This window comes from Pyxicephalus adspersus, chromosome 6, assembly GCF_032062135.1.
Source record: "Pyxicephalus adspersus chromosome 6, UCB_Pads_2.0, whole genome shotgun sequence".
Lineage (NCBI taxonomy): Eukaryota > Metazoa > Chordata > Amphibia > Anura > Pyxicephalidae > Pyxicephalus > Pyxicephalus adspersus.
Window position 1 is genome coordinate 107,218,133 of NC_092863.1, and position 12,968 is coordinate 107,231,100.

Consider the following 12,968-nt stretch of genomic DNA (forward strand, 5'->3'; position numbering starts at 1 on the left):
GGCAGGGACAATATCCTGGGGTAAACAATACCTAATTAGGGTCCCTCAGCCCAAAATGACAAATTGGGGGCCACACAAGGTTCATGGTTATGGTTTACCTACCTATAGGGCACCTGTGGACTATTTGACTCTGTAAATATTCAATGGCAATAACATAAAGAGATAAAACAAACATTCACCCAAAGAGGTTACAGATTAAGACATCACAAAGACATGAAACATTACCAGATTGGATGAGGACATCACAGTTCTTGATGAATGGGGAAGTAACGGTTTCTGACATGTCTATGGAGACATTTGTCCTTCCCACCCACAACCAATGCTAAGGTGCAGCAGCCTGTAATGAGTTCACAAAGAGACATAAATATAAAAGTTTGACTTCACATAAAAGTTCAGGAGGATCAGACAAGATCTTTCACCAATTCCCAAACCTGAATCAGAAAGCTGTGCTCATCACCTGGCTGATAACCTATATATTCAGGGAACACACAACCAGGTTGGCTCTTCCTGAGATTTGTGTCTATAGGGATATAACAGGGGCAATGCTGATCACTTACCACCTAATTATCAATGCTCACCCTGAGTGGAGGCACCTGGTGCACCCCTCCCTAAGGACATCACTGGGTTCTTGAGTTTAGAAAGTTACATTTTACTAAAACCCCAAAAAATGGGCATTCTGAAAACTTTCCCACATTCATTTGTCTGGTGTTTCTTTGTTTTTTCTTTATTTTTGGGATGAGGTGATAGTGGGGTGTGCAGTCCCATAAGGTGCTTTAAATGGGGGTGGGGTGAGGTAGTCTTGATATTTGTGTATAAGATTGCTGGTTGTTGTACATACAATATGGAGGAGATTATAATATTATAATTCATCAGCACAGGATTTAAAACATTCCATAGCAGCCTAAGATTGTGTACTGAACCTCACCATGTGCAATGTGAAGTAGTTTTCCAGTTGCTGCTTTAAGCTGCGTACACACATGCAATATTTGTCGTTGGAAAGGATCTTTCACGATCCTTTCCAACGACAAAGGACTACACGATGCATGAACGATGCTGTACATACAGCACCGTTCATGCTCTATGGAGAGGGGAGGGGGAGAGCGACGGAGCGGCACCCTGCTGCGCGCTCTCCCCCTTCCCTTTCATTAGGATCGCTCGTCGTTCATCGTTCGTGGATCCGCCAGGACGGATCCACGGACGATGAACGACGCCGACTGTACACACGCCAGATTCTTGCCCGATATCTGGCCGATGCCGATTATCGGGCGAGAAAAATCTGATGTGTGTACGCAGCTTAACAGATCACTTCTACTTTGTACTGTGCACAGTGCACTTCTGTGAATCATACACCAGGAGGCAGCAGAGAGCCATACATTGCCAGCTTGTAAGAGGATCATTCACTTAGCTAAGTGAACAAATCAAACTCCTAGTAAAGCCTCTGTGGGAGATTTCTGGGATGTGGAATAAAGTTATCTGTAGGGATGAGCGAGAATGCGAGTCTCGCAAAATTTTCCTTGAACTTCCGATGGGTCCGCGAAATTTCAGAAAACTGATTTCGCGAATCCGCGGTCCAAGTTTCCATGGTCCCTGGGCTGTACTTATTGATAAGTACAGCCCAGGGACCATGGGAACCTGGACGGTCACAGCTGAACTCATATGACATCTCAATTAGGATTCTCCATTGAGAGGTCATATAAGTTCAGTAGTACGCCTGCGGTCACAGCTGATTGGAGGCACTTGCCTCCAATCAGCTTTGACTGCAGATTCCCACGGTCCAAGTTCCCACACTCCCTGGGCTGTACTTATTAGTGATAAGTACAGCCCAGGAAGTGTGGGAACCTGGGCAGTCAGCTGTGACCGCAGGTTACTATGGTCCAGGTTTCCACGCTCCCTGGGCTGTACTAATCAATGATCATTGATAAGTACAGCCAAGGGAGTGTGGGAACCTGGACCGTGGAAACCTGCGGTCACAGCTGATTGGAGGCACGTTCCTCCAATCAGCTGTGACCTCAGGCGTACTACTGAACTCGTATGACTTCTCAATGGAGAATCCATTGAGAGGTCATATGAGTTCAGTCCACCTGTGAACATGACCTCACAGTGGATCACAAGGCCAGTCTCGCTTACATGTTCGGTAAGCAAGTAAGACCAGATTTGCGGGAGATCGAACCTAAAAATGTCACTCGTTCATCCCTAGTTATCTGTAATCTTAAATGATGGCTGTGATAATTTGTTGTGAATATTCAGAATAATATATTCTTAGATGGTAAGCTCTGCGGGGCAGGGTCCTTCCCTCCTCCCGTGTCTGTCTGTCATTTGCAACCCCTATTTAAAATAAAGCCCTACAAAATGTTGGTGTTATATTGTTTATTATTATTGTTATTATTATTAATAATAATAATAATAATATTAATAATAATAATAATAATATTAATAATAATAATAATAAGGGATCAGAACTCAGAATAATGTGTTACTGCCCCTCTTTAACCCTTTAGCTTCCTCCCAGTAGAGCAGAGTATTCATGTCATATAAATATTAGATGATTTGGTCTGCAAGAATAATGTGTTACTGCCCCTCTTTAACCCTTTAGCTTCCTCCCAGTAGAGCAGAGTATTCATGTCATATAAATATTAGATGATTTGGTCTGCACTCCTTACAGTTTGGGAAAGCCTTATCCAATCAAAAATGAATCTGTAAATGAAATGTTCATCACAATTGGTGAAATATATAACCTTTTAATCTGAATCTCTGGTACATTTGGTTGGTTGGAGTTAAATCACATGCACATAATGTCCTCAAAATCTGTCCAATCACAAAGATTCCATCAACAAAATTATTAGAATAATGGCGTCCACCAACCACCTGTGCATATCTGAGCTCCGCTCACAAACTCACCAGTTCGCTTTCTTTGGTTTTGACCCCTGAGGAATCCTGAATGGGATCATTGTATATACACAACCAATTATCTCATGCAAAGCCAGAAATCTTTATTAAACCAAATCACTGATAGATTTCACACCATCTGTGCTGTAGCAGAATAATTTCTGTTTGTACACTAAAGTAGGGTAGGTATGTGCAGTGGTCTCAGTGGATAGCAGTGCTGGGTCCTAGGTTTAAATCCCAGCCAGAACACTATCTGCATGGAGTTTGTATGCTCTCCTTGTGTTTGTGTGGGTTTCCTCCTCCATTCCAAATATGCAGCTAGGTAATTGGCTTCCACCATATTGACCTTAGACTGTGGTAATGATATATGACTATGATAGGGACATTAGATTGTGAGCTCTTTTGAGGGAAAGATAGTGAAATGACTATGGACTTTGTACAGTGTTAATATGTTGGTGCTATACAAATACAAGATAGTAATATTCATTTTTGGTAGTGAAATCACGGACTTAGCCCAATGCTTTTCCATAGACCTCGGTCTTCTTTAGGAGTCATCGTGGATATTTGTCATATATGGGTGGACTGATTTGGCTCCATGATCCCCCAAATGACTTTACTTTACCAGCAGCCACAACCTGGCATCAATGCGCGGTAAAGCCCATCACTCCTTGCTGGGCCTTGTGGTGACCATTAGGCAGTTCCTCAGATCCCACTTTCATCACACAAGCCAATGTCACAGATTGTGAGTTTTCCCAGTGACACAATGACATCGCAGAGCTTACAGACATTACAAGGCCTTCTATGAACTCATCAAAGAGCTGTTTGTCAGCAGTATGTACAATGCCTTGAGAAGTGTCCGGTTTCCTCAAAGTCCACCTAGTGATAAAATATATTTTGGGCACCATCTGACTTATTTTGTGTTGTGAGGAATATATTCATTCAGACAGTGAACAGAAGGTGTGTAAAATTATTCTCACTCCCCTAAGTTGTCACCCTTCAAGTCAAAGTTGAGTCCCAATCATTGACACCAAGTCCTAAGTCAAGTCTCAAGTCATCAGGAATTCTTCCAAGTTGAGTCCCAAGTCAAGTCACTTTATTTATCCTTATTTGTTCCCATACAGAAACAGTGCTCTGATCCTGTACTTGAGCACAGGATCGCATTCTAAGTCCACGGCTTTCTCCTCTGACAGCTAAAGGGGGAAGGGAGGAAGGCAGTGAGGCTTCTGTAACACAGCCTTCCTCCCCCGCCCCCTTCAGCTGTCAGAGGAGAAAGCTCTGGACTTAGAATGCAAGGAATGGGGAGAGGAAGGCCATGTTACAGAAGACTCACCTTTCTTGCATTCTAAGTCCACGGCTTTCGTCTCTAACAGCTGAAGAGGGTGGGGAGGAAGGCTGTGTTACAGAAGCCTTTTTGCCTTCCTCCTGTCCCCTTCAGCTGTCAGCAAAGAAAGCAAGTCATGAGTCGAGTTCCCATCACTGGGCAAAACCCCCATGTCGAGTTGCAAGTCATTCATTAAGTGACTTAAATCAGACTCGACTCCAAGTCGCGCGATTCGAGTTCCAACCTCTAGTTGTCACCATCTCCAGGCACAGAGTGAGATTCTTCTAATATTTGCTTTTGTCCCTGGATCTCCTTGCTCCCCCCAAACCTTTCAGAAGGAGAGAAGGAATCAATCTACAAAGACAGAAAGACGATCAATAATCCTGACGTTGCCATGAGACCATAGCAAGCCAACAGAATTTCTTTTCTAATGAATTCAGTTTGGATTTAACACAAACCCAGCATCAAGATGGGTTTATTGGCATTATGTTGCATTGCCCTCAAATGTGCAGAAAAATCATGATTTACACCTCATCCGTCTCTTCCATGGAGAGTACAAGGAATGGGTGGGAGAGGAATTCAATTGGATGCCTGAAGACCACAAAGAGGATTGCCAGAGACTTCTGCTCCTCTCCAGCAGCTCATTGGTGGACCAAGCCATAATAGGTGAGCTATGAACATGCCAATCAAAGAATAATGTGTTACTGCCCCTCTTTAACCCTTTAGCTTCCTCCCAGTAGAGCAGAGTATTCATGTCATATAAATATTAGATGATTTGGTCTGCATTCCTTACAATTTGGGAAAGCCTTATCCAATCAAAAATGAATCTGTAATTGAAATGTTCATCACAATCAGTGCAATATATAACCTTTTAATCTGAATCTCTGGTACATTTGGTTGGTTGGAGTTAAAACACATGCACATAATGTCCTCAAAATCTGTCCAATCACAAAGATTCCATCAACAAAATTATTAGAATAATGGCGTCCACCAACCATCTGCACAATGGCACCTCCATGTCTGAGCCCTCTGCTCACAAACTCACCAGATCGCTTCCTTTGGTTTTGACCCCTGAGGGCTCCTGAATGTGATCATTGTATATACACAACCAATTCTCATGCAAAGCCAGAAATCTTTATTAAACCAAATTACTGATAGATTTCACACCATCTGTGCTGTAGCAGAATAATTTCTGTTTGTACACTAAAGTAGGGCAGGTATGTGCAGTGGTCTCAGTGGATAGCAGTGCTGGGTCCTAGGTTTAAATCCCAGCCAGACCACAAAGAGGATTGCCAGAGACTTCTGCTCCTCTCCAGCAGCTCATTGGTGGACCAAGCCATAATAGGTGAGCTATGAACTTGCCAATCAAATACCAAAGGCACACTTTGCCAGGAAATATAATCTGACACAAGACTCTTGTCTTTCTTAGGAAAGATTTCAGAACTGATGATACCGAGGTTTTATGAATATGGAATTTTCAGAAATTATGGAGGATACCCAGGTATAATAGGTGTTGTCAGATATTATATTCGACATGTTATTTATGTAAATGTAAAGCCCAGTGTCATTAAATATTTCCATGTATAACACGCCAGGTTAATATAAGAAAAGATCTACAGCATTTCTAACAAACACAAGCCTTCGTTTGTGAAATGAATTTGATACCGAGTGAAATCGGTCACATACTAGTTTGAAGAAACGTTCCCATAGGTCACACTGAACACGGCACAGAAATACAGTCATGGATTCATTTGAAACGAAAGTTGATTAACCCCTCACACTAAGCTGCTTTAACTAAAAACAAGCATACCCTAACACATGTCCACATACCCTGAGGAAGCTATTGATGGTGAAATGCGTTGTTGCACACAATTTGGGTGTAGTTAGTTGAGTCTGATGAAATGTGGCACTCCTAAACCTGACAATTTTTGCTTTATGGAATATGTGGAAGTAATTGTGGACTTATATTTTATGTTCTATTGTTAAGGTGTTGTTTATGGATATTTCTGCATTGGGTGGTCTGGGGGTCCCCAGGTTGTATTTTTACTATCCTCTGTCCCAGGACAGACCTCCTGCTAAACCTTGGATGGAAGATGTTTGCTGTGGAAGAATGTTTATCCGCAGGGGAGCTCCCACCTTATCAGAAAATAGAACTCTTAACTTAAATTGGTGAATTTTGTGCTTTCTTTGGAATCACAGCAAATGATAATTTTCATGTTACCAGGGATAGGATGGCCAAGCAATAGCAATACGTCTCCTTGATCACCCACTTTATTGGTCCTTGAATTGAAAGGCTTCATAGGGCACAAATGTTCCGTACTTTAGGAACCAGAGACAATGGTGTGTTACAACTTCTATCCCCACCATGGATAAGGCCCAGACTTTCAGAAAGATGGGAAAACCCTTTGTGCAATCTATCTTGCCCTCCTCTGACCCTGAGGCCTGCCAACCCTTCTTACTTCCTTAGCTATTGCTGCAGGAATGACCCCCAACATATAGAGAGACGCACTACAGAAATGCAGTTTAAAAAATATAATTTTATTACCAAAAGAAAACCCCACATATCAGTACTGCTGTCCACATCTATGACAAAACAATTACACCCTATCACCCTTGTGAAATGAATTTGATACCGAGTGAAATCGGTCACATACTAGTTTGAAGAAACGTTCCCATAGGTCACACTGAACACGGCACAGAAATACAGTAATGGATTCATTTGAAACGAAAGTTGATTAACCCCTTACATCAAGCTGGAAGATGTTTGCTGTGGAAGAATGTTGGTCCGCAGGGGAGCTCCCACCTTATCAGAAAATAGAACTCTTAACTTAAATTGGTGAATTTTGTGCTTCCTCTGGAATCACAGCAAATGATAATTTTCATGTTACCAGGGATAGGATGGCCAAGCAATAGCAATACGTCTCCTTGATCACCCACTGGTCCTTGAATTGAAAGGCTTCATAGGGCACAAATGTTCCATACTTTAGGAACCAGAGACAATGGTGTGTTACAACTTCTATCCCCACCATGGATAAGGCCCAGGCTTTCAGAAAGATGAGAAAACCTTTTGTGCAATCTATCTTGCCCTCCTCTGACCCTGAGGCCTGCCAACCCTTCTTACTTCTCCTTAGCTATTGCTGCAGGAATAACCCCCAACATATAGAGAGAAGCACTACAGAAATGCAGTTTAATAAATATAATTTTATTACCAAAAGAAAACCCCACATATCAGTACAGCTGTCCACATCTATGACAAAACAATTACACCCTATCACCCCCACATCGTACAGATGATTTGCCAGTGTGGAGCCAAAATGAGTCTTCTATCACATATTCCTGATGAAGTGGTGTATGGCCATGGCACACATGGAGGTTCTGCTAAACTCCTCTCCTCCAATTTGCGGTACCTCTACCTGTCCTCGGACTCAGCACCTCTCATTCTCTTACACTCTGTTATTTCATGTTCTGTAAACTTGGCTACAAAGATGTACATTGTGCAAATATCCTTGTCTGGCAGAAACATTCTTCACATGGGTGTAAAACACCAAAAATGTCAACCAAAACTCAATGACAGAATACCAGCGTTTATTAGAAAAGTTTGATGTTACCTGTAAATTTGTCTGGTTGGGGTTTCTGTGTTGTGATGCTCTGGCTGGAGGTGGCTGAAAATCCGTCTAATTCAGCATCATATTGTCCACAATGGGATTCTTGTATTGGAGGGTTTATGTGTAAATGTGTGACAATAAAAACAAAGAATATTATTATCTATAATGAAGTAATTTATATAAAAGTGTAAAAATAAGACAAGCTTTTAGGCAAAATAATACTAGACAAATAATTTAATAATACAAAAAGAAATTCGCCCTGGGACTAACATCGATCAACTATGCTAATGCCCTGGGCTAAACACAAATATCCTTATCTTGCTCTATCCCATGTTACAGATGGCACATGGGTTCATATAGGTGATGTCACACCTGTTACTCACTAAAACACAGGCATCTTTCTCCTGCGCATGTGGGCAGTTCTGATGCTGGGCGTGTCTCTGTTTCCAGGCTTTATTGACTCCGTCCATACCACTGGCCAATCAGAAAGTAGCCTTAACAAGCCCTGGCTATTTAGCTTGTTTACAAACTTCATTCTGTGCTTGTGCAACAAGTTAGTACTGCCAAGGGTCCTAGTTCTGTGAACTAGTCCTGTACACCTGCCACCTAATCCAGTGTTTCCTGTGTCCAGCTCCTGTGTCAACCTCTTGTTGACCAGTCTGTTGGTTACCAGCCAACTTCCCTGTGCTGTTCCTGTCTGCCCGTGTGAGCTTCTCCTGTGCCTCCTGTTGTTTCCAGTGTCTCCAGTGTTCCCGGTGCCCGCAGTGGCCCCTGTGTCATTGCTGTCTGTTTCCTGGATCCCTTGCTATTGACCCCTGGCATGTGTCCTGACCTCTCTTGCTTGCTGCCTGCCTCCACCCTGGCTTTCCTTGACTATCCTCCTGCCTGGTGATTTGGTACCATGCTTGCCCACCTTGGTGTGCCCAAGGACCGCAACCTGGCCGTAACCAGCAGCACAACATCCTCACCATCGGAGGCTCTGGAGAAAACCTGTTTACGGCTTAGTTTCTGCTCTTTGGCCCTTCTAAGGGCTCGGACCATCTCCATACAAGCCGCAGCATCCCCTAGTGGTCCGGTCTCGCTGTGCATGACAGGTAAATTGCCATTTGGGTCTCTCTCAACGTGTTTCGCTCAAAGAGCTTCATCAGGGGATTCCTTGAGACTGCAAGTGTTCATAAACAATAAATACAATACATGTGTTTATTACATATATGACAAAAAACAATTGAGGTAGGTATTAATAAATATTGTCATGTTCTATAACTGTATATTCAATTTTGTAATATTTTTAAATAATACAATTATCATAGATTCAAAAAGTAGTACATAGTGGTAGGCTGGACAAAAAACTATGTAATAGTAAACTTTACTATGTATAGTAAAGTTTGAAGTCTTGAAAAGTAAAGAAAAGTATATACGACGCACTTACTTGGTGACCAAAAATTTGTTGAATGATGGGTAAGGTGCAAGAAGACAAACAAGGGGCGATAAAGTAAAATTATTCTAAATAGGATAGAAGGATCTGGAATGTAACAGATGGAAATATTAGTTAGCTATTTTCTCAAACAATTAGTTTATATTAATGGATATTAGTGGGTTAACATTAATGGGTAAAATAGGCTTAAGTAATTTGGTTGGACTCTTATACTCAGGTCTGTATATCAATTTAGAGCAAGAAAATATTTGTAGAAACACCACCAGAACACCAGTCCAATCTGCCATAGTGTATGTACAAACAGGTGACACCAAAATTCTCCAACTATTTATGCATTGCCTATTACATGAATATAAGACTGCAATATCAAGAGCTGACCAGCAGGTGGTGCCAGAGATACAACAGAGACAATCTTTCTGTTCAAACTCACCTCTACTATTACCAGTCCATGATGGCTGTGAGGTGAAGTTGCTGCACATGTGCAAACCTCTGTGATTGGTGGATGCTAAAGAAAATGAAAGGGAAAGAAAGAGCAGAGGAAACAGGTAAGCTTTCCTCACTGCTCACCTACCTGCAACAAAAGTGAGGTAAAAATAAAGGTAAAAAAAGTAAAGTTTAGAGAATTCTTCCCAAAGATTCCCATTATCTCCTCCCTACAGTCATAGAATACTAAACAATAACATATCACACAAAAATCTAACATTTATAAAAAACAAACACTGCAAAAAATAAAAATAATATATTACACAAAAGATCAGAACAACATAAATATATATCTGCCTCCATTGAGGATTTTGAGAACCTTTCGGAGACCCATGGAATATTTTCACTGGAAATGGCTGTAATGGGAATTCAAATTCTTCAAGCCTGGCAACTACAACTCATCCCTGTAATCTCAATCTGTGTAATCTGAAAATCCCAGAATATGTTTAAACCCCGGTCAGCAGCAGGCACCAGTGTCCCCATGTAAATGTGATAAGGTGAATCATAATATTTCCATATGTTAACCCCATCCATCATATAACATTTCTTAGCAGGATTACATGACGTGTTGTAGTTGTAGTCTAATGGTAGGTTAGACGTTCAGAGTCAAATTCCCACTATATCAACAAAACAAGGGTAGACATATTCCCCATATTCTAAAGTAAGATAAGCCAAACAGTATATCCTTGTGTTCTTCCCATCCACCATATATAACTCCTAGTAAAAAGTAAAAATGTGGATATAAACAGGTGATAATCGTTTATTAAAGTGTACTCATAGACTTGATGTTTCACAACAGATATGATATTGTCATATGGGGCAAGTGATTTTCAGTATTGATTTTATTCCTTGTATTGTATGTATGTTATATGACTGACAATATAACTTACCTATAAATATTTCACATTCAGTTTGCCTTCAAACTCCAGCTTTTTTTCTCTTTATTTTTGTTATACGTTACTCAGGGGTAGGCATAATATATTACCTTTTGATGATACTCAAGGGTTAGTAGTTTCCACCCCTTTAAAACTCTTTGTTTACCATTTTACCAGTTTATCTTCCTTTTATATAAATGTAAAGCATCTCCTCACCTGACATAAGCTGATGGCCTCCCCCTATAGCAGGTGCTGGAGGTGGTCTCTTGTGTCTGGGTGGATGCAGGTCGGTGACATTGTCATACCTATCATAGCAGTCCTCACTGTGATCCTCGGGGGTGGAGCCTAAAATAACCTTTACTGAGAGAGAGCTCTCTTACTGATCATTTGCATTGTTGTGTTGTTTCTTTGGTATATGGTAAATCTTTTCTCTGTGTTCACTCAGCAATGTCTATTTCACTGGAATATGATGTATTTATTATGTTAATCCCTGTTACCCCAATATTTTTCGGGTTTCGTTTTCTGTACCCTAATTTTTCTAATAAAAATAAAATTTTTGATAAGGAAAGTATAAGAAATAATAATAGGAAGTTAGAGTACAAAGGAATTTTAAAAACTCTGCTCTGACCTTGGCTCAGCCAGACTGGCTGCCATCTCTAATGAACATTCCCAGACCAGAATTTATTTTTTTGCTGCCACCCATGTACAGATCATTGTACAATCTTTCCCCAATTCTGTGCCAGAACTGAGCAACCCCATTGTTTATTCACAGAAGAGGCAGCCTCCCGACAAGGCTATTGAAGATGTCCAAAGGCTCTGAATCTGAAGATCATGTGAAAGCATCAGCAATGGGTAGCTTGGACATTGCAGCACCAGAGGGGCTCTTTTTGGCAGGTAAGGCTCTCATAACAATCAAATATTTTATTCATGAACCCAATCTGTCAAAGAAAGATTTACTTCCCCTATAAGGGGAAGATTTACTATAAGGGATTAAATAAAGGCTAGTGACACCATCAATATAACAGCTGGAGTCTTCTTGCTGAATGCAATCTGTCCGGATCAGTTGCCTTCCCCTCATAAACAATGGGTTTTTATTCAGTAAAATTAAGGAAAATTGATCATCAAAAGTTTTTAATGCTACCTGTTCCTATTTATCGAAGAAGCCAGATTGGTACAGAAAAATGTTTGTCCTACTCCAAAAAAAAAAACAGATATTTCAGTCTTTGATACCTCTTGCTATTTACCAAAGAAGATCTTTGGTACCATAAAAAATACAGATATTTCAGTGTTTGATACCTGTTCCTATTTAACTAAGAAGCCATTTGGTACAGGTGCATTTTTTAATAATAAGTAATAAGTAAAAGATGGGAGGTAGATGCAGGGGAAGGTGTGGCGTTGGGTGACCTGCTGCATCAGGCAGGGGGAATACTCCCCGGGAGTCCATCACTGTATGACAGCAGCAGCAGCAAACTGTTGGAGGCAGCAGCACAAGTTGTCAAACAGGTCTGAGAGACCTGGTCGATGTATTGAGATGGCGGACTACAATCATACAGCCACGTCATGTGGAGAGTATTGTGGACTGGGTCTCAGGGGCCTCAAGTGCAGCAGGCTCTTCTTTGCAGCAGCAGCAACCAGCACAGCCGTGGCAGGAGCAAAGACAGGAGCTAGGGTGGCTAATGTGCCTGTACCTCCCGATGACTCTCCCTTGTTGTTTGACAAACAGCCTGAGGATCTGTCAGTGCGAATTTCACAGCAGGCGGCAGACTTTGAGACCCTTGGAGAGTGTGGTCAGCACTTGCTGGGCGAGGGTTCTGGATCAGTGGCTGCATTTGCAGAGGTTGGCTTAGATGTAAATGAGGATGATGATGACCGTGATGTCACCTGGGACCCACCAGTGCGTGTAAGGGCTAGCAGCAGTAGACGTAGACAGAAGACATAGAGGTAAGGCAGCAGCAGCAGCAGCAACAGACTGGGGATTAAAGGGGCTGACAATCTGCCTCATGTGGGTCCCAAAGAAGAAACAGAGGAGTGGGCACAAGCAGGGCAACAGTCAGAGACAATGTGACCGTGGGGGAGCTGGAGCAGACACAGGGCACCCAGCAGCGTGGTTGAACGCACCTCTCCAGTGTGGCCCTTTTTCACGCTGAAAGACAATGACGGAATCTTAACAATCTGCGTCCTCTGCCACAGGCAGATCTGCAGAGGCCTGACGGCCTGTGCCGAGTGGCGGCATATATACCAAGCAGGCATTACTTCTCCCGCACAGCTGTTACCAGTTTACATGTAATGGAAAACCTCTCCCAGGCATTGGCATTCTCAGTGTCTAACCAAATCCACATCATCATGGACAGCTTGTGACAGCT